The sequence below is a fragment of the Bubalus kerabau genome, chromosome 23 (genome assembly GCF_029407905.1).
Source record: "Bubalus kerabau isolate K-KA32 ecotype Philippines breed swamp buffalo chromosome 23, PCC_UOA_SB_1v2, whole genome shotgun sequence".
Lineage (NCBI taxonomy): Eukaryota > Metazoa > Chordata > Mammalia > Artiodactyla > Bovidae > Bubalus > Bubalus kerabau.
This window is the reverse complement of record NC_073646.1, coordinates 22972985-22995780: the sequence shown is the minus strand read 5'-3', so window position 1 is coordinate 22995780 and position 22796 is coordinate 22972985. Positions and strand designations below refer to the sequence as shown.

The 22796-nt window shown below is 46.1% G+C and overlaps 1 protein-coding gene across 1 annotated transcript in view; it reads right to left on the bottom strand.

Annotated features, from left to right (window-relative positions):
- Positions 1-22796, bottom strand: part of CACNG3 (calcium voltage-gated channel auxiliary subunit gamma 3) — a 97899-nt gene that overhangs the window by 15667 nt on the left and 59436 nt on the right. The gene's annotated exons all lie outside the window — the stretch shown is intronic.

Below are 22796 nucleotides of genomic sequence, written 5' to 3'. Positions count from 1 at the left end.
CCTCTCCCTACCATCCCCCGACCCCGACCCTTGGCAACCACAAGTCTATTCTGTATGTCTGTGCATCTATTTCTGCTTTGTGGAAATTCATTTACGTCATATTTTAGATTCCACATATAAGTAGTATCATATGGTATTTGCCTTTCTCTTTCTGACTTACTTCACTTAGTATGATAATCTCTAGGTTCATCCGTGTTGCTGCAAACAGCATTATTTCATCCTTTTTAATGGCTAAGTAACATCCCATTGTCACCCCACTCCAGTACTCTTGCCTGGAAAATCCCATGGACGGAGGAGCCTGGAAGGCTGCAGTCCATGGGGTCGCTGAGGGTTGGACACGACTGAGCGACTTCACTTTCACTTTTCACTTTCATGCATTGGAGAAGGAAATGGCAACCCACTCCAGTGTTCTTGCCTGGAGAATCCCGGGGACAAGGGAGCCTGGTGGGCTGCTGTCTATGGGGTCACACAGAGTTGGAGACGACTGAAGTGACTCAGCAGCAGCAGCAGCAACATCCCATTGTGTATACGTACTACATCCTCTTTATCCATTCCTCTGTTGATGGACATTTAGGTTGCTTCCTTGTCTCGAGGAGAGCCATGTATTTAACCTGCACTGCAAGTATGCTGCAAACCAGAGGCATTTCACAGAAAATGGCATGCGATATGAGCCCATTCTCTCGGTTCTGATTCTCCACTTACCAGGCAGAGAAGGGACTCAGAACCAAGAAGGGGAGTCTTGGAGAGAAGGCTTGAAGACTCAGAGAAATTATTGGAAGAAGGACAAACTCAGAACTCCTTCCCTGATATTGAGAAAAGGCCTTCCTTTTTCTTGTTTGGATTTGAGAGTTTCAGCCAGATTCCTGTTTGTTTTTAAGCCCCATCCCCTTCCACCTGGCTGGATAACAAATCAGAATAAGTCACACATGTGAAGCACTTACCGTACACCACATGCCATTCTAAATCCTCTCTAGCACTCAAGACAGCCTGTTGAGGTACCTGGTTTTATGAGTCCTATTTCACAGATGAGGAAATCTATAAAGTAGGTGATTTTCCCAAGGATACAGCTACAAGCGGCACACTCAAATGTAAGTGTTTCAGACTCCAAAGCCAAGTTCATAATCACTACTCAGAACTGCACTCTCTTCAACACATTTTAGGGTTGTAAGCAAAGTCCTTTGCCAGATGGCTGTATGACCATTTCACGGTCCATCCATTGTTATAAACCAGACCATAGGATGGTGGTTTTTCCATCCACTATGTTTTTCCAGGGTTTACGTCAGGGGCCACTGGGCAGGGAAAGAAGACTGGTTGTGGGACCCACCTATCAATAGCTATTTCACATTCCCAGCAAGAGATTTCATAGGAAGGAGAAGTTCAGCTGAAGACTAAATGTGAAAGCTACTGAAACAGACCAGTCAGAACCACACGGGACTAGAGGGCTACACACATGCCCGCATCTGCTTGTGAAACGCGCCTTACCTGAGGGGGCTTAAGGCAGCTTGAAACTAGGATGCAGAGCCAGCAAACACCAGTGGCTCCTGGAGACACGGTCAAGAATTTTAAGTGGTCTAAAGCGTCGCACCACCTGTTTTGTACAGCCTACGAGCTGAGGCTGGTTTTTGCATATGTAGATGGTTGGAAAAATCAAAAGAAGAATGTTGTTTCATGACACATTAAAAAAAAAAAAACTAGACGAAATTCAACTTTCAGAGTCTGTAAATAAAATCGTATTGAAATCCAGCCATGCCTGTTTGTTTACAATTTTTGTGCCAAAATGGCAGAGCTGAGTAGTTGTGGTAGAGACAGCAAAGCCAAAATTATTGACTGTTTGCCTAAGGAGGCTTCCCAGGTGGCTCTAGTGGTAAAGAAGCCACCTGCCAAGGCGAGGGGCGTGAGAGATGTGCGCTTGATCCCTGAGTTGGGAAGATCCCCGAGAGGAAGGCATGGCAACCCACTCTAGTATTCTCGCCTGAAGAATCCCAAGGACAGAGGAGCCTGGTATGTTACAGTCCATGAGGTTGCAAAGAGTCAGACACAGACTGTGTACAAACTGCGGTGGGAGCAAAAGTGGGAAACAAATGGGCCTTCTTGGGGCTGGGGAGCTTAATCCAAGCTGGAGCTTCTGAAGCAGATAATGTTCATCTAGGGCAAATTTGGACTGAAGAATGTTCTGTTTGGTGTGTTTGTTTATGTTTTGTTTTTCACTTGTATTTTATTGTATTTTGATTTTAAATTGTATTAATATTTTTAAATTAATCAATTATTTTTGGCTGTGTTGGGTCATATTTGCTGCATGTGGGCTTGCTCAAGGGCTTTCTCTAGTTGGGGAGACTTGGGGGTAGGTGGCTATTCTCTTTGCAGTAGCTTCTCTTGTTGCAGCGTATGGGCTCTAGGGCACGTGGGCTTCAGTAGTTGTGGCTCCCGGGCTCTAGAGTGCAGGTTCAATAGTTGTGACTCATGGGCTTAGTTGCTCCTGAACATGTGGAATCTTCCCAGACCAGGGATCGAACCCATGTCCCCTGCACTGGCAGGTGGATTCTTTATCATTGGACCACCAGCGAAGTCCTGTATATTTTTATAAGTTAAGTATATCGCTGCAATTTAAAATTCAGGATATGTCCCAGGAAAATCTGATTTGCAGCTTCTCGTGAACAATGGGGCGCTCTGTCCCACGTGTCCATGTGAAAACAATCCCCAGCAGCTGGGCATCAGTAACCCCTCCCCCGATTTGGACTGGATGTAAGTTTCTCTAGTTGGCCAAAGTCCCCACCCGGCTCTACTTCACTTGAGCTACCTGTGGCGAATTACCGCTCCAAATCTCCATTTCTTCTTCTTCTACAGGATGAAGATAATAACAATAATAACTTCATGAGGCTGTCATGAGAATTAATCGAGGCTGTAATAGTAGTGCTGCACTCAGCAGTTTCTACAGAGCTCTTTTAATCAGGCAATGACGAAAGGCACTTAGTATAGTTCCTGGCACATAGTAAGAACTCAATAAATTATAACTATTCCTACCATTGGCTTGGGGAGGTATTTTAGGACCAGAAGAGACACATTGGTGCCATGATGAGATTTTAAAAAGCAATACAAAAGGAAAGGGAATCAAGAATTTCCCTGAGGAAGACTCCACACTGAAAATGAAGCTGCTGGCACCGTAAGTCATACACTCATCAAAAAGTGAACTTGGCCATTCGTACAAATAGCATATTGCCAGCTCCCAGAAATAACCACTGTTTAGCATTTCTGTATGTTTCCTTCCAGCCTTCTCCCCACACCCCCCAGGCTGTAACACACAAGTAGTTTTTTTTTAAAAATCAAGATTTTGCTGTTCTTATTCTCACTTATATTTTCTCATCAGTATTTCCCCACATCAGTAAAATCTAAGGAAAACAAAGGATGGGATTGGACTTGCCCATGAACTGCAGAGGATGGAATCAAGAGAGATGCTGAAAACAGGTACCCTGTGAGGATGAAGTCAGGATACAGAGATAAGCACTGTCCTAGTACAGCTGAGGCTAAGACACTGGGGCTGAGAGACGCAGAAACCAGGAATGTGGGACACCAGGAGAGGGCTCGGTGGTGGTTGGTCTAGGAGACAGACCAGCGGTTACAGGTGAGAGGGGATGGGAACCCCAAGTAGAGCACATAGGGAGCTAGGCTGTGAGAACTCACAGACCTCAGGACCCCAAAAAGAGCTTTGGAATGACAGGGAGACCCAAGAGAGATTTCCTGAAGTGCTGAAGTGTAATTACAGGGACTGGATTTGGGGTGGCAACAAGACTCATCCTGCAGAGAACTTTACAGTAATGGCTTATCTCTGGCTCTGACAATAGAAGAATACTTCTTTCCTATGAGGAAGGCACCTCCTTTAAACCAACAATCCTTTTCAAAGGTCAAACCCTAGAAATAGTCCCATTACAATCAAGAATGAGATATGAATGCCCGCAATTGCCTCTATTATGTACCATGGTTCTACAAGCTCCAGTACAAGAAGAAATAAAACAGAATTAAGAGTTATACACGATAAAAAATAGGGTAAAATTATCATTTCTTTCCAGGTGATCGAATAGTCTATTTGGTAATGGAAGCTGGAGGCAATTCACTATGAAAAAAATAGTAGAATGAATGAAAGAAGTCAGGAAGGTGGCTCCTGGCAAGATATTAAACCATAAAACAAAGCTGTAATAATTAAGTCATTGTGGTACTGACGTTGACAAAGTACATTTATTAGGATATTTTTTCAAAGCAGAGAAATGTTAGAAAGAAAATAAGGAGCAATCCATTATTCCGTATTCAGATAACCCTTGTTAAACTAAAAGAATATATGTACGTAGTTAGAAAATTCAAACAGTATATATAGAAAAGGGATAAGATTAAAGTAAAAGCGCTTCCTTCATCACCCAAAATTCTCTCACTTGATAACTTTGTAGAGTGATTTCTGTTAACTGAATGTTGAATGAAATCATGTCTAAACTGAGATCTGAAGGTTAATTAAAAGTTAATCAGAGTAAGGGAGGTGTGTGGCTCCAGGCAGAGTGGAATAACTTGTGAGATGATGAGAGGGAGTGAGTGAAAGAAAAACTCATTTGGGTCCTCTGAGTGATTCAGGGTGTTAAGAGGATCGATGGTGGCTGGTCTGGGAGACAGATCCAGTAGCCACTGGTGACAGGTGATAAGGTGATGGATACCTGGGGTAGGGCAGGCATGAGAACTGGGCTGTGAAGATTGATTGCTTCAACCTCCTGCTCCCTCCCTCCCTCCCTCCTTCCTTTCCTTCTTTCCATCCTTCCCCCAAATTTATCAAACACCCACAGTGTACCAGAGCTGTTTTAAGTCCTAGGAATTGACTAGTGGCCAAGACAAAGAAGATTCTGGTCCTCAGAATTTATATCCTCGCTGGAAAAGAGAGTCTATAGACTATTCAATAGAAGAATAAGATAACTTTGTTGTAAAGAGACCCTACAGGATGATGTGATGGTGGGGGAGATGGTTGGCAACTTGGGGCAGGGTGGTCCAGGGGAACATATGAGCTCAGACCTGAGTACAGAGAAGGAGTCAGTGGTGTGAAGAGCCCGAGAAAGGGCTTTCCAGGCCAAGCGCAGTGCAAGTGGCTCTGGGGTTGGGAATGAGCTTGGGGAACAGAAAGGAGACCAGTGGGTGGAAGAGGGCTTCTTGTGGGGGTGTTACCGGGTCCATCAGCTGCCCTTCAAGCTGTCCCTTCAGCACTGAGGTCTATGGAATATCTCGGAGGTTGGGTTGCACAAGGACCAAGGTCACCTCCATCTCTTCCTTAGGGTTGGGGTAACCTAAAGGATCTACATGGCCTTGAGGGGCTTCCAGACATGCAAGGGAGGCAGCCAGGCTGGGGAGGGAGCCCAGAAAATGGGATGTTTGTGTTTTTAACTCATAAAGCCCTTGTCACATATCTCCAGGGAAAGTGGTGTTTCCACGTTCCCTGGCTCAGTCTCCATCCTGAGTATTTCCTTTCAGATCTAAGTACTGTGGGCACCCAGCCTGATCTTGGGAAATGGCCATCAACAATCATGAAGTGGGGATTAGGCTGTTTTGCTTGGAATTTCTTTTTTTTTTCTTCAGGTTTTTTTAAACTGAAGCATGGTTGATTTACAATGCTGTGTTAGTTTACACACACACACACACATACCCATTTTTCTCAGCTTCTTTTCCCTTATAGGTTATTACAAAATATTGAGTATACTTTTCTGGAATTTTTACAAACAAGTCAGCTTCTTGTAATTTGGAGAAATAAAGGCTGTACCCTCTAAGAGATGGGAATACCAGACCACCTTACCTTCCTCCTGAGAAACCTGTATGCAGGTCAAGAAGCAACAGTTAGAACCGGACATGGAAAATGGACTAGTTCCCAGTACTCCCTTGATGTCAGTACATCAAGGCTCTATATTGTCACTCTGCTTATTTAACTTATATGCAGTGTACATCATGTGAAATGCTGGGTTGGATGAAACACAAGCTGGAATCAAGATTGCTGGGAGAAATATCAATAATCTCAGCTATGCAGATGAGATTGGCACAAAGTGAAGAGAAACTAAAGAACCTCTTGATGAAAGTGAAAGAAAAGAGTGAAAAAGTTGGCTTAAAACGCAACATTCAAAAAACAAAGATCATAGCATCTGATCTCATCACTTCATGGCAAACAGATGGGGAAACAATGAAAACAGTGACAGACTTTATGTTCTTGCACTCCAAAATCACTATGGATGGTGACTGCAGCCATGAAATTAAAAGACGCTTGCTCCTTAGGAAAAAAAATTATGATGAACTTAGCATATTAAAAAGCGGAGACATCACTTTGCCAACAAAGGTCCACATAGTCAAAGTTACGGTTTTCCAATAGTCGTGTATGATGTGAGAGTTGGACCATAAAGAAGGCTGAGCACCAAAGAAATGATGCTTTCAAATAATGGTGGTGCTGGAGAAGCCTCTTGAGAGTCCCTTGGACTGCAAGGAGATCCAACCAGTCAATCCTAAAGGAAATCAATCCTGAATATTTGTTGAAAGGATTGATGTTAAAGCTCCAATACTTTGGATCACCTAATATGAAGAGCCAACTCACTGGAAAAGACCCTGATGCTGGGAAAGGTTGGGGGCAGGAGGAGAAGAGGGCGACAGAAAATGAGATAGTTGGATGGCATCACCGATGGACGTGAGTTTGAGCAAACCCCAGGAGATAGTGAAGGACCGGAAAGCCTGGCATCCCATGGGGTCACAAAGAGTCAGGCACGACTGAGCAACTGAACAGCACCTCTTCAGCAGGTACATATTTGACTTAGAAAGAGGTTGTCCAGTGACACAGGCATAGGAACAAAGCTTTGGAGCCCTCAGGCCTGAGTTCAAATCTCTGTTCCACCACTTACTAACTCATTGGTTGAGCGACCTTGGATGAGTTATTTATTCCACTGAGCCTCGGTCTCCTGTAAGAAAACAATAATCTGCAAATAACTTCTCAAAGAAAGAAGTATGTTACCTGCTGTTTGTTTAGATGTGCCCTGTGCCACGTGTCAAGCTAAGGGATCTTTGTGTAGTGCTTGCAACCCCATGAAGCGGGCACTCCTGCTGGTTGTAGACTGGAGTGAGGAGCGTGGATTCTGGAGCCAAACTGCCTGACTGTGAGAGCTGGCTGTGTTGCAAGTTACTGAACTTACGTGTATCTCAGTTTCCTGTCTGTAATCTGAGAATACTGGTGGTATATAGCTTGTGGGGTTTAATGAGGATTAAAAGAGTTAATATTTGTCTAGAGCTTTAGATCGATGGTTACTATTATGTGTGTGTTAATCCAATCACTCCATTTATAGACAGGAAACCTGAGGCCTAAAACCAAGGTCTGTCTAACTTTAGAGCCTGAGGTCTTAGCAAAATCCGCTAAATGGTACTAACATGGTGCTGAGCCCCAAGAACAGCATTAACAAACGACAGCTTCTGGGACTTCCTTGGCAGTCCAGTGGTTCCGGCTCGAAGCTTGCAATGCAGGAGACGCAGGTTCAATCCCTGGTTGGGGAACTAAGATCCTGCATGCCACATGGTGTGACTCCTATTGCATCCCACCCCCTGCCAAAAAAAAAACAAAAACAAAAAAAACCCCAAACCAAGGGACAGCTATTAATGTTGTTACTAACTATTTGGGGCACAGGGGGAAAGGAAGCCATGGGGAAGCTGGAGATCGTGTCTTCTCCCTGCCACCCTCACATGGACGTGTCTATACATGCACAGACCTGTGTGTGGGCGTGTGCACACGTGTGATCCCACATAGAGATGAGCCAGGAAGGAAGCCTGGGGAGCTGCCACACCCCAGCAGGAACAGGCCTAGACTGCCGGCTGTACCACGTTTGGGCAAGGGCCCGACAGAGCTTTTCTGGGTCAGCTAAAGACAGCTCTGATTTCAGTGGTTTTGGCTTCAGGATGGGAAATACCAGACCCAGAGCAGAAAGACCAGGGGAAGTGAGAGAGTCATTCAAATCAACCATCCTTTTTTCAAGTTTGCAGTCCTGAAGGGAGACCCTGAATGGAGGGCAGTTGTCCACAGGATGTCCATCCTCTGAAAGGAGGAGATCAGACTGGCAGAGCCCCTCAGTGGTCTTCAGGCGGGTCCCCCACCATCCACCTTCTGCGGACTGTGAGCAGCCCATGTTGATAGTCCTGGGGCAGAATTTGGTGGCTGTGGCACCTTCCGACCTGACAAAGGATTACTTCTGAGCAGTCTCTGGACAGTGACCATGTGCTCAGGTTGAGGGTGGACGCTCCTAGCCAGCCCCACCCAGCCCAGCATCAGTGCCCAGAACCTGGTCCAGCCCAGAAACACAGCCAAGCCAGTGCCTGGACCTTGCCACCCATTCCATTTGGCTGCTGCAGACAAACGTCAGGCCCCCAAACTTGAGCTCAGAATGAAAACCAAGGCTCACTTGAGAGGAGGGATCTGGGTCCAGTGATATAGGTCTTTTGTTAAATGCTCATTGTGATGAACCTGCCTTGAGAAATCAGGAAAGAAGAACAAACATCAGGTCTGTGCCCTGAAAGTACTTGTGTTAAGAAAGCAAAAACCACCACCTAATGGTAAGGATGCCTGGGTTCCTGGTGTTAAAGCAGATCTTTATTACAGAGGATAAGGGTACCTTGAAACAGTGCTTCCCAACATGGGATGCACATGGGGATTTCAGGGGCTGAGGGAACAGCTGGAAAATGCTGATCTCAGTTCCACCTCTGAAGATTCTTACTTAATTAGCCTGGACATCTGGAGTTTGTACAGCTGCCCAGATGAGTATAACTGATCAACTAAGGTTGAGACTCATAGTCTTCAGGGGAGCTCATTTAAGAATAGGGACCAGGACTTTCCTGGTGGTCCAGTGGTTAAGAATCTGACTTGCAATGCAAGGGATGCAAGTTCACTCCTAGTCCAGGACGATCCCACGTGCCTTGGGGCAACCAAACCTGTGGGCCACAACTACTGAAGCCCGTGGACCTGAGAGCCCGTGCTCTGTAACAAAAGAAGTCACCACAATGAGAAGCCCGCGCACCATGACAATTGCCGCAACTAGAGAAAACCTGCCTGCGAGAAGCAGTGAAGACCCAGAGCTGCCAAAAATAAATAAATAAAAATAGGGACCATCATTTCATAGCAAATAATAAAATTCAAGGTTGTTCTTCCAGCCTTATCTTGAAAACAGAATCATCACTTGTGAGACTATGTGTATTTTGTCTTATCTTTTCTAAGTACATACTAGGATGAACCCAAAAGTCAGTTATGTGGATTTTTGGTGGGAGGGGGCAACCTTTGTCTGATACAATCGCATGATGATGCAATACAAAATCCTTTGCTTTCCCAGCTGGATTATAAAGTCTGACTTTCAGAGCCGGATCATAAAGTGGGTCACTTTTGCGAAAAATGTTTGAGCATGTCATCATTTTCTCAAGGGTTCCTCTTAATCCTTTGATATTCAAATGGCTGGGATGCGCCTATCACATCATCACTCTTGTCGGTTTTCTCTTCTCCCATTGTTAACCAGCACCCTTCTGCGCGGGCTCTTGGTCACCCTTGGCTGGCATGTCACCCCACGCCACCAAATTCCCAACAACCCTCACATCCATCTCGTGAAGTCCTGACTATGCTGCAAGATACCCATTCTCACTTTGCAGTCATTTTTGCCTCCTATTTGCATTGTTTGGTCACATGTTGACATGAGCTGGCAATCAGAGAGAGGCTGCCTGGCCATGACCATGAACCACAGGGTATTCAACAGGGGTGCGGTGGGACGGGGCTGAGGGTGTGTTTGAGCAGAGATTGATTTTATGAAAGGTCAGGTCACATAGTCACAGTAAGATGGAGTTTGCTGGCTCATCTGTGCAGCCTCGCATGTGCAGGATTTGGATAATGAATTCACCAATAATGAGGACCCTGAACTAGGTGTCTTTGAGCAAGACGCAGCACTTGGGGGCACAGCAATTATGGCTCATGGCTCCTAATAGGAATGAGTGAATTAAGGAGAAATAAACAGGCTCTTCTGAGGCTCCTGAACTGCTGTCGGTGCACATCCGAATTCAGTCTTTTGTTCAACAGATGTTTGCCAAGGAGCCTGGTTTGCATTAAGCTGTGTCCTGGGCACACGGGATTCATCAGTGAATGAAACAGACTAGGTTCTGGAGCTCAAGGCTGTTATAGCCTAGTGCAGAGGGACCAACAGTGAATGAATAAATAAATGAAACAAAGGTTTCTGTAAAAATGGAAAAGGCGATTTCAAATAGTGATAAATGCCATGAAAATAATAATTCCCAGAGACAGAGAGTGTCTTGGGAGGAGAGGGAGAGAATTGTAAGATTGGGTGGACAGGGAAGTCTTCTCTGCAAAGGTTACCTGAGTGACAAGATTTGAAGATGTGAGGGAAGAACTTTCTAGGAAGAGGGCGCCCCAAGTGCAAAGGCCCCAAGGCAGGGTAATATGGAGCTTGTTTCTGGAATCGAGGGAAGTGCAGGGAGCAGATTAAGGGGGAGACAGGATAAAACCAGGTCCACAAAGGAGCCAGGGGATGGAGTCCCTTTGAGGTCAGGGCTGGGACCTGGAGAGGTGTGTGGTCCATGCTTCTGGAGGGCTTTATATAGGTGAGAAACACAATCTGTTTTACAGTTTTAGAAGATCTCTTAGACAGTGGCAGGGGCTTGCATAGGCACAGGAAGGGAAGAGCATCATCAGAGGAGTCATTGAAAGCTATCATGAACCTTCTGAAGAAGTAACTGGTGATGGGGGAGGAACAATGATCCAGCCAGAGTCCAGCCACATCCACCTGGAGAGAGATGCCTGATCAAGTGAGTGTCCTGCCTTAGAACCAAGTACAGAAAGTTGAGCTCAGAGCAGGGGCCTGTGGTGCTGTCTGTCCTTCTCTGCACCAGTTCTAGGTCTGATTTATTTCTGCAGAGCCTGACATTGGGCATTTTGCTTGATTAGCGCCTTTGCTGGGTTTGGGGTAAAAATTTTGTGTGGTCTTTAATTATCTGGTTAATTGCAGGCCCAACTGGAACTCCATTCTAACCCAAAGCCTGGGTCCTAGCTGGTTCTGAAGTGCAGAGTCAAGAGCCTGGCCCATCCTAGCCAAGACAGCAGTTCTCTCCACTTCTGTGTTTTGGATGCCCAGTTTGGCACCTGAAACTTCATAGGCACTGGTGTAGAACGCCTACTTCTGCCAACTAGGCAGAATAAGCCATGTGTTTGGGGGTACCAGGAAAGCAGGGGTAAAAACAGAAAGAAAAAAATGAGAATGGGAAATTAATCGATATTTGACTTTTACAAAATATCATTAAAATAGCTAAAGAATTGATGTTTTTGAATTGTGGTGCTGGAGAAGGCTCTTGAGAGTTCCTTGGACAACACAGATCAAACCGGTCAATCCTAAAGGAAATTAATCCTGAATATTCATTGGAAGGATTGATGCTGAGGAAGCTTTAGTACTTTGGCCAGCTGAAGAGATGACTCATTGGAAAAGACCCTGATGCTGGGAAAGATTGAGAGCAAGAGGAGATGGGGGTGACAGAGCATGACATGGTTGGATGATATCACCGACTCAATGGACATGAGTTCGAGCAAACTCTGGGAGATAGTGAAGGACAGGGAAGCTGGCATGCTGCAGTTCACGGGGTCGCAGAGTCAGACACGACTTAGTGACTGAACAACAACAAAATTAAAATAGCATGGAAAAAATCCTGAAACGTGTTGTCCTTCCTTATTTAACAGCTTAGTATTATTATTTTAATATCAGATTATCTATGAGGGTGGGGGTGATCCCCATAATCATTTTAGTGAAAAATCATCTTAATCTCACCTTGGCAAGCATTGGCAGTAGTCAAAGAACCCATCAGTTTCCAGACCAAACAAATGGCCATGGCAGAGGTTCTGGGGAAAACCCTTTTTCTCTGGCTTCCTGGAAAAGCTGGGTGCATCCACATGAGAATCACCTGGGCTCTTGTTAGGAAAAAAGAGATGTATTCTTGGGCTCTCTACACAAGGCAGTGAGTTAGGGAGAGTCTGAGAAACTGTTAGTTAGCAGGCTCTTGCAGGATTCCGAGGTTCACCGAGTCTGAGAGCCAAATTCTGCAGCCAGACAGACACAAGATCATTGTCACACACACAAAGGACTTGACCTCTGTGAGTTTGTGAGACCTTGACCGTGGAACAGGTCCAGATAGGGTTTGAAAGGGTTTGTGGAAAGCAATTCCCTCTTACAAGGTTGAGGTTGAGGCCATACAAGTGTTTGTTGTTTTTTTTTTTTTCAACAAGGGAGCATCACACAGCCCTGAGTCCCTGCCCTGAGCAGGGATCTCAGAGCAGCCGATCCCTTGAACTTGGCCTCCACACTCCCAGGTGCTAGCAGTTCCCAAGGGCAGCGCCACACAGCATCACAGAGACACCCTGGCAGACCTGAGAGACATCCATTGTGCAACTTGGAACCGACTCCTGGCTCCCTGCCTGTGTTCTTTAACACGAGTAAGCAGCATGTGAATGGCACACTTACAGTGTAACAGGTGGAGGTGTGGGGTTTCAAGTTATTGTTATTTTTTCAATAGATTGTACCTTTTTAGAGCAGTATTAGGTTCCGAGCAAACTTGAGGGGAAGGTCCAGAGATTTCTGATACTCTCCTGCCCCACACACTCATTACTTTACCTTTATCTGCATCCCCACCAGAATGGTACCTTTGTTATAACTGATGACACATGGTTTACACTGTGTAACCCCCACTGACACATGGTTATTACTCAAATTCATAGTTTATATTCTATTTCATTCTTGATGTTGTATATTCTTTGGGTTCGGACAAATATCTAACAGTACGTATCTATCATTATAGTATCACACAAAATAGTTTTCACTGCCTTAAAAAATCCTCTGTGCCAGTGAAGTAAGTCAGAAGCAGAAACACCAATACAATTTATTAACGCATACGTATGAAATTTAGAAAGACAGTAACGACGATTCTATATGCAAGGCATCAAAGGAGACACAGATGCAAAGAACAGACTTTTGGACTATGTGGGAGAAGGCGAGGGTGGGATGACTTGAGAGAATAGCATTGAAACACGTATTTTGCCATATGTGAAATAGAAGACCAGTGCAAGTTCGATGCATGAAGCAGGGCACTCAAAGCTGGTCCTCTGGGACAACCCAGAGGGATGGGGTGGGGAAGCAAGTGGGACGGGGGTTCAGGATGGGGGGACACATATGCACCGTGGGTGATTCATGTCGATGTAAGGCAGAAACCACCACAGTGTTGTAAAGAAAGTATCCTCCAATTAAAATAAATTAATTAATTTTTAAAAATGCTCTGTGCTTCACCTATCTATCCACCTCTCTCCTGACCCCTGCCGACCACCATTCCTTTTACTGTCTCCTTTTGTTGTGCCTTTTCCAGTGTCGTATACTTGGAATGTCATACCGTTTCTGTCACGTAGCCATATGCATTTAAGATTCCTCCATGTCAGTCGCAATCTCCCAATTTATCCCACCCCCTACATTACTATGTATAAAACAGATAACTAATGATAACCTACTGTATAGCACAGGGGGAAATAAAAAGAAGATACAGTCTGTTTGTAGGACATATGTTAAGTTAACCTGAAAAGTACATTCCAATATACTTTAGGTGTGGACAAATACTGCTTGATTCCACTTGTAGGAGGTACCTACTGCTAAGTCACTTCAGTCATGTCTGACTCTGTGCGACCCCATAGACGGCAGCCCACCAGGCTCCCCCGCCGTCCCTGGGATTCTCCAGGCAAGAACACTGGAGTGGGTTGCCATTTTCCTTCTCCAATGCATGAAAGTGAAAAGTGAAAGTGAGGTTGCTCAGTCGTGTCTGACCCTTAGCGACCCCATGGACTGTAGCCTACCAGGCTCCTCTGCCCATGGGATTTTCCAGGCAAGAGTACTGGAATGGGGTGCCATTGCCTTCTCCAATGAGGTACCTAGAACAGTCAAATTAGTGGAGTCGGAAAGTACATTGGTATATACGTATGACCGAGTCACTCTGCTGCGTACCTGAAAATATCACAGCATTGTTAATCAGTTATACTCTAATACAAAATAAAAAGTTAAAAAGAGAAAGCACATTGGTAGATGCCAGGGACCAGGGGATGGGGAATGGGGAAGGGGGAATGGGGAGTCAGTGTTTAATGGGGACAGAGTTTCAGCTTAGGAAGGTGAAAAATTCAGGAGATGGATGATGGTGAAAGAGGTCCAGCAACGTGAATGTACTTCGTGCTGCTGAACTGTACAGTCACATAGTCAAAACAGTGTGTTTTATATTATGTGACTTTTACCACAATAAAAAATATATTTTTTTAAAGATTCCTTCATGCCTTTTCATGGCTTCATAGCTTTTTTCTCTATACTGAGCAATATTCCATTGTTCGGATGTGCGACAGTTTATTTATCCAGTCACATACTGAAGGACGGGTTTCCTAGGTGGCACTAGAGGTAAAGAACCCACCTCCCAGTGCAGGAGATGTAGGAGACATGGATTCTATCCCTAGGTCGAGAAGATCCCCTGGAAGACAGCATGGCAATCCACTCCAGTATTCTTGCCTGGAGGATCCCACGGGCAGGAGAACCTGGTGGGCTACAGTCCATGCATGGCACGGAGTCGGACACGACACGCATGCACGCATGCATACTGAAGGACATCTTGATTGCATCCAGGTTTTTGGCAATTGTGAACACGGTTGCTATAAATATCCATGTGTAGGTTGCTGTGTAGATATAAATACCAAGGAGTATTTGGACAAATACCAAGGTATATGATTGCTGGATTGTATGGTTAAGTGTATATTTACTCTGTAAGAAAGCACCAAACTGTCCTCCAAAGCAGCTGTTCCATTTTGCATTCTCACCAGCAATGTTTCCCAGGTGGTGCTACTGGTATGGAACTCACCTGCCAATGCAGGTAAACATAAAGAGACACAAGTTCGATTCCTGGGTTGGGAAGATCCGCTGGAGGAGGGCATGGCAACCCACTAATCCCATGGGCAGAGGAGCCTGGAGGGAAATAGTCCATAGGGCCGCAGAGAGTTGGACACTGAAGCGACTTAGCACAGCACAGAAGCAATGCGTGAGAGTTTCTGCTGCTCACCCGCTTTTGGTGGGGTCAGCGTTCTGGGTTTCAGCCGTTTTACTAGGGGCTTGGTGGTATCTCATGGTTTTAATTTGAATTTAGTGACACGTTTGTTATAGTTTTTGGCCCATTTTAAAATCAGGCTCCTTGTTTTCTTAATGGTGGTCTTTAAGAGTTCTTTTTTTAATTAATTAATTGGAGGATAATTACTTTACAATATTGTGGTGGTTTTTGCCAAATATTGACATCAATCAGTCATGGGCGCACACGTGTCCCTCCCATCCTGAACCCCTCTCCCACCTCCTTCTCCACCCTATCTCTCTGGGTTGTCCCAGAGCACCAGCTTCGAGTGGCCTGCTTCATGCATCGAACTTGTACTGGTTATCTATTTAACATATGGTAATATACATGTTTCAAGAGTTCTTCATATATTTTGGGTAACAGCCTTTTGTCAGATGTGTCTTTGGCAGATACTTTCTCCCAGTCTGTGGCTTATCATCTCATTTTCCTGACATCATCTTTACAAAAGGCTGTTTTTTCAGCACTAATTTGGCATTTTCTTCATTAAAAAAATAATCCAGAAAAGTTTACGTGCATGTGTGCTAAGTTGCTTTAGTCTTGTCCGACTCTTTACGACCCTATGGACTGTAGCCCTGCAGACTCCTCTGTCCCTGGGATTCTCCAGGCAAGAATACTGGAGTGGGTTGCCATGCCCTCCTCCAGGGTATCTTCCTGACCCAGGGATGGAACCCAGGTCTCTTACATCTCCTGCATTGGCAGGCAGATTCTTTACCACTAGTGCCACCTGGGAAGCCCTCCAGAAAAGTTTATATATATATATATATATATATATATATATATATATATAAAGTGACATCTTTTAATTCTTGAGGGACCTGGACTTAGATTTCCACCCCCTGCAATCTCTGAGAATATTTTGCAGGATCAAACCCAAACCTGGAGTCTATGTAGAAACCGTCCATGTAGAAATCTACACTTTTTGACATTTTGTGGCATTCTGACTCCACTAACCTGAGAAGGGGGAGAGAGAGTCTTCTGCATCTGTTTCCAGCTACCCTGAACTGCTCATTTCAACCTTCACTGGGCAACTCTGCCCAGCGCGAGCAGATCTGCTCCCAGCAAATCCATCCTGGGCCCTGACATTTATCCAGCATCTTTAACTCTCTTCTAGTCATTAAGCATGGGTGGTTGCCACAGCAACCATTAACTGCACCTGACATCCAGGAATAGTTCTGGCGTTTGGAGCAAACTCCATCCTGGGATTTAGTTCTGCAAAGTACAGAGCCTGGCTGCCTCCCTGTAACCTGTGTGGATGTGATGGTTTCTACCCCATCTGGGCAGGAGAAAGAAGGTGTGGCCTCTTTCTCTAGATCCTCCATTCTCCCTGCACATTCACCCACTGGAGTCTAAGTTGCAGTATGATGGGGGTGAGGCAGGGGTGTCTCTGGGTGGGGTGAGTCTAAGGGCAGGTGTGTGTGTGTGTGTGTGTGTGTGTGTGTGTGTGTGTGTGTGTGTTTGTGTGTGTGTGTGTGAGAGAGAGAGAGATGGGATAGGGATGCCCCTACCTACCCTGAGGAGGGCATCTGAAGTTATCAGTGTTTAGTCCTTCAGTCGTATCCGACTCTTTGCAACCTCCTGGTCTGTAGCCCTCCAGGCTCCTCTGTCCATGGGGATTCTCCAGGCAAGAATACTGGAGTGGGTTCCCATGCCCTCCTCTGGGGGATCTTCCCAACTCAGGGATCAAACCCATGTCTCCCGCAGTGCAGGCAGATTCTTTACCGTCTGAGCCACCAGGGAAGCCTGAAGTTATCAGAGGTGGGTGCAAATATATTTTAGAAAAGCATAGAATGTAAACGGGCCTGGTGCCCACGTGTGGGTATGGCTGCATGCCCGTGTGCTGTGTGTGTGTGTGTTGGGGTGTGGTATGTGTACCTGTGCTGTACTCAGAATGAAGCGAGGTCCCTAGAGTAAAGCCCATCTGACCTCCTCTCATCTCTCCATTCCCACCTGGTCCTACCTACACCTCTCTCTTTCACTATACTCTAGGTCAACCATTCTCAAACTTTAACATGGGCACGTTGTTAAAAATGAAGATTTGAAACTGGTAGGTCTGGGAAAGGGCTTGAGGTTCTGTCTCTTCTGGGATTTCTAACCAGCTCGTAGGTGGTGTGGCTGCTGCTGGTCCGTGGACCTTACTTTGAGTAGCCGGGTCTGACCCAGGGATTCTCAGTCCCGGCTGACCCCAGAACCATCCTAGAAGTTCTTAAACAGTATTGGTATCCACACCCCACATTTCTGGATGTGGGGGTTGGCCTTTTTTAGCTATTCCGGGTGATTCTAAAATGCTGCATCTTCCCAGGTGGCACAGTGGTAAGGAATCAGCCTGCAAAGCAGGATACTCAGGTTTGATTCCTGGGTTGGGAAGATCCCCTGATGAACAATGGCAACCCATTCCAGTATTTTTGCCTGAGAAATTCCATGGACAGAGGAGCTTGGTGGGCTACAGACCGTGGGATTGCAAAGAGTTGGACATGACTTAGAGACTGAGCATGCACAGGTGATTCTAATGTGCAGGAGGTTGAGGAACACAGCTTTCTGCCTGCCCCGCTCTCTCCTGGCCCTTTTTGGAGCTGTCTTGTTCTCAACGTTTAGGTCTCCTCCTGCCTCTAGTTGCTTCCTTCACATCATTTATGATTATATGTAAGTTGTTTATTATCTTGTTTATATTTACTGTTGTTATTTAGTCACTCAGTTACGTCTGACTCTTTTTACAACCCGCGGACTATAGCTCCTCTGTCCATGGGATTTCCCAGGCAAGAATACTACAGCGGGTTGCCATTTCCTCCTTCAGGGGATCTTCTTGACCCAGGGATCAAACCCAGGTCTCCTGCATTGCAGGTGGATGGTTTACCACTGAGCCACCAGGGAAGCCCTTCTTGCCTCGTTTAATTTCTGACTTCTTCACTAAAATATAAGCACTGCTGTATCTCAGACACCTTGTACAAAGTCTGGTACATAGTAGGTGCTTCATCAGTATTTATCAAATGTCTGTTTGTTGTGTATTGTACCTGAGGGAATTTTAGACAAGGTGGCTTCCTGTTGGATAAGGACAGAAGTTCTGCACAGTCCTGTGTCATCTGGCCTCTTCCCAGCTCCAGATTCTTCTTCCCATACTCCTCTTGCTCCTGCCTCAGGACCTTTGCACCTGCACTCTCTCTGCCTCATATATCCTTCTCTACCCATTCCCTGTTAGATTAATTCCTCCTGCCCTTAAGATCTTACCATCCACATGTACTCAGGCTGATGCCATCTAATTATTTGCTCTCACAGCACCCCATGTTTCTCTTTTGGGGGAACATATTATAAATAATTAATTATGGGTTTAATTATATGTCTGTTTATTCTGTGCTACCATAAATTCCAAGAACACACTCCTTCTTGTTTGCTCCTGTCTTCCCAGTTCCTGGCACACAGTAGGTCATCAAATCAACAAATAAGTCAGTGAAGGGATGAGTATGGAGCATTTCCTCCAAGTCTGAATTCTTCCCTAAGTTTCTTGTGTTACTGTCTCTTCACTGCTTGAGACCCTCTTAATTCCAGAGTCTTGCAAAATCTGGGCCCTGGAATTGCCCCCTTGCCTTTTCCTCCTCCAGGACTGTGGCTTTTTCTCCTGGAGTCCTGAAGCCCAGCCCACTCCTTAGAGATGTGCATCTTTTCCCAGGAGGGATGCTGAGGTTCACAGCACACTCACTGGGCTCCTGGCAGTGCTGTCCCCGGGCATGGTCAGTCAGCCTCAAGCCTGGAGCCTACAGCCAGCTGTCATTAACTAGACTGGCTCAGGATCAGGGCATGGTGGGAAGAGATCAGGTGGGTCTCTCTGATGATCAGGGAGGCTGAGGTCAGTACCAGGACTCTGGAGGGCACATGTGTTCTATCTGCCTGAGGAGGGTCTACACTCTTGTCTTTTGGTATCAGCACCCTGATTCCACTGTAGGAAATAATTTCTGCCTCACTTCAGCCTGTGTGTCAGGGGTGGGATGAGAAGAGTGACGACGTTATTAGCTTAGAGGTGGACGTGCAATGACCCATCAAAATTCCAAATAGGTCTGGCCATTGTGGTTGACTATAAGTGGGGAGCACGTGACTTAAGTTTGACCAGTCAACACATTCCATCTCTCTGATCAGAGTGACTGGTTCAGGGATGGGCCAGTGACCAAGTTGGTCTGGTGAGGAATGGTCCTGGAGCCTAGGCTCAAACTGTTAAGGAAGAAAAGTGCTCTTTCCCACTGGGTTGCTAAGGTAGTAAGCTGGAACTGGAGTTTGCCAAGGACCCCTCTTGGAGAGGGCAAGCCTGAGGATGAAACAGAGACAAGAACGTACAGCTCAGAGGTGTTGAAGGTCTGAATCTTGTTGACATCATTTGAACCCCTGGATGCAGCCATGTCTTAATTAAGTAAACCGTTGAGTGTTTCAGCTACATAAGCCAGTAGCTCCTCATGTATGCATGCTAACTCACTTCAGTCGTGTACGACTCTTTGTGACCCTATGGACTGTAGCCCACCAGGCTCCTCTGTCCATGGGATTCTCCAGGCAAGAATACTGGAGTGGGTTGCCATGCCCTCCTCAGGGGATCTTCCTAACCCAGGAATCGAGCCCACGTCTCTTAACATGTTTTGCATTGGTAGGCGGGTTCTTTTCCACTAATGCCAGCTCCTCAGGCAGTTTATAATTATTTGAGATGGATTTCTGTCATTTACGAATGAGAGTATTCACAAATATAGGATCACCTTCTTGGAACAGTAAAAATCCTGTTATCTGCCAAGTCCAGTTTTAAGCACTTTCGGTCTAACCCGATGAGATAGGTACTCATCTTATTGATAAGGAAACTGGTCATAGAGAAATATGTAACTTGTCCAAGATGACACAGGCAACCTGTGGCAAACTCAGGATTCAAACCCAGAGACTCATTCCAGAGACCATGCATGTACCACTCTCCTGCCCTGCCTGTCTCTTTCTTGTACTGACTCTACTCAGTGTTGGCCACACAGTATTTCATCCTTACACCACATCACTTGAAATGGATCAGCTCTTGTCATGGACACATTACAATTTGTAAATTGAAGCTCAGTGAGGGTAAGTATCTTACCCAATTAACACAGCCCAAGAGGGGCAGATTGACAACTTAAATCCAGGTTCTTCTGACTCCAGAATCTCAGTGTGCTTCCTCATGACTAACCAAAGAACATTTCAATACCCAGCCCTTTTCTAGGTTCTCACTGACTCTAATTCCTCCACAGGGCTTTCCCTGGCTGTGAGAGTTCTCAATCATGTCACAGTCTAAGCCTGTGCCTCTCCCTCCAACCCTCCCCCCACACAGACTTTTGTTTCACCAAAGTATAAGTCTCACCCCAAGGAATCCAGATTCTGTTTCTTTACTCAGTAAATATTTCTTTCGTAAATGAATGAGTGTGCCTCCTGCTGGAAGGGCTGGCTTGACCATCAGCAGTTACTGATACGTCCAAGAGGTGATCCTGATTCAGGCATGGCTGGATCCAGAATCTCAAATGAGGTCATCAGGATTTGATTTCTCATCACTCCTCCTGTTTTCAACTTCCAGCAGCTGTCTGAAAAGCTATCCACTGAAGAAAATTGGTGAACCCAGAGCAAAGCACATCTGTCTCCCAACTTCAGGTTTGCCCCAAACCCATGTTGCAAACCCAGGTAACTCATATAACCATTTCTGGTCTTGGTGTTCACATTTGTGAAATGAGGATCACCAGTCCTACCTGTCCTGCTTCTCAGGTTTTCTGTGAGAATCAGTGAGGCCGTGGCCCAGGAACAGTGCTGAGCATGGTCCCCCAGGAGCAGAGCTTGCTGGCTTGGGCGAGGCTTGTGTATCTCTGGGACTCAGGCTACTGAGTGTGCTGGATCTGAAGTGTATGAAGGAATAAAGTGGGACAAAGCTGTGTGGTCATTGACTCCTGCTATAAATTAAGTGATGTTCCCCAATCGTTTTTTTTTCCATCATCCTTCCTTTCACTCCAATGAGGTAAAAGAAATGAGAAAGCCTCAGCAGATGGCACATGCAGGCAAGATGACCCAGACCAGATGTTTCCACCCTCTGAGCTTAGATGCCCTTCAAGGAAAGGGATTGGCTGAGTTTAAATCCTTCCTCCAATGGAGCAGAGCTCATAACAGAAATTCATTCGTGTCACTCAAGAAATAGCTATTAGGGGACTTCCCTGGTGGTCCAGTGGCTAAGTCTCCACTTTCCCAATGCAGGATGCCTGGGTTTGATCCCTGGTCAGGCTTCCCTGGTAGCTCAGCTGGTATAGAATCCTCCTGCAATGCAAGAGACCCCAATTCAATTCCTGGGTTTGGAAGATCCCCTGGAGAAGGGATAAGCTACTCACTCCAGTATTCTTGGGCTTCCCTGGTGACCCAGATGGTAAAGAATCTGCCTGCAATTCAGGAGACCTGGCTTCGATGCCCGGGTTGCGAAGATTCCCTGGAGGAGGACATGGAAACCCAGTCCAGTATTCTTGCCTGGAGAATCCCTATGGACAGAGGAGCCTGGCAGGCTATAGTCCATGAGGTCACAAAGAATCGGACATGACTGAGTGACTGAGCACAGGGAACTAGATCCCACATGCTGCAACTAAGACCGGGGGCAGCCAAATAAATAAATGTTAGAAAAGAAATAACTATGAGCCACCTCCTAGTTTCCAGGACTCCAACTACTGCATTGCAACTACTGTTCTGTGACTCAGAAAGCACCCCTTCTGGTGTTCTCAGAAGCTACCAGGTCCTTCTGGAGGGTGGGGAGGACGAATGAACAAGTGACTTCAGTGATCAGAGCTGTGAGGAATCTCAAGCAGGACAAGGGGCTCGGGAGTCACTGAGGGTGACGATCCATCGGGGTGTCTCTGAGGGGCATGTGTGGCCTGAAGACTGAATGGGGAATGAAAGAGTCCCACCTCAGGTGGCGGGAAGAGGAAGCACTGGGCCCTGAGGTGGGAGTGAGCTGGGCTGTGGAGAGACAGGGCAGACCCAGTAGGGAACGGGAGAGTCGAGTGGGGAGGAGATGGAGACTGAGCCTATGGAGGAGGGGAGAAGAGTTGTGGGCTACAGAACAGCACTGGGGTCTTATTCCAAGTATGGTGGAGGCTTGGGGAGGGAGAGTAAGTGGGAAAGTGATGTGACTAGATGGACATTTTAATGACACCTCAGGCTGCTGGGCTTTCCTGGTGGCTCAGCTGGTAAAGAATCTGCCTGCAATGAGGGAGACCTGGGTTCAATCCCTGGGTTGGGAAGATCCCCTGGAGAAGGGAACGGCTACCCACTCCAGTATTCTGGCCTGGAGAATTCCATGGAGTCCATGGGATCACAAAGAGTCGGTCACAACTGAGTGACTTTCATTTTCAGGCTGCCGGGTGGAGGGTGGTCTTGACAGAGAGAAGCCTAAAAGCTGGGGCCATGTGGTTCTGGGGCGGGAGCGATGGATGATGACAGCTAGGACTAAGAAGACAGGAGGCGGGAGAAGCGCTTGGTTAATTCTGTATTTTGAAGGCAGAGCTGAAAAGATTTGGTCATTGGATGACGGGGGAGAAAAGAGACATTGAGGTTCTCTACATTTTTGGCCTGTG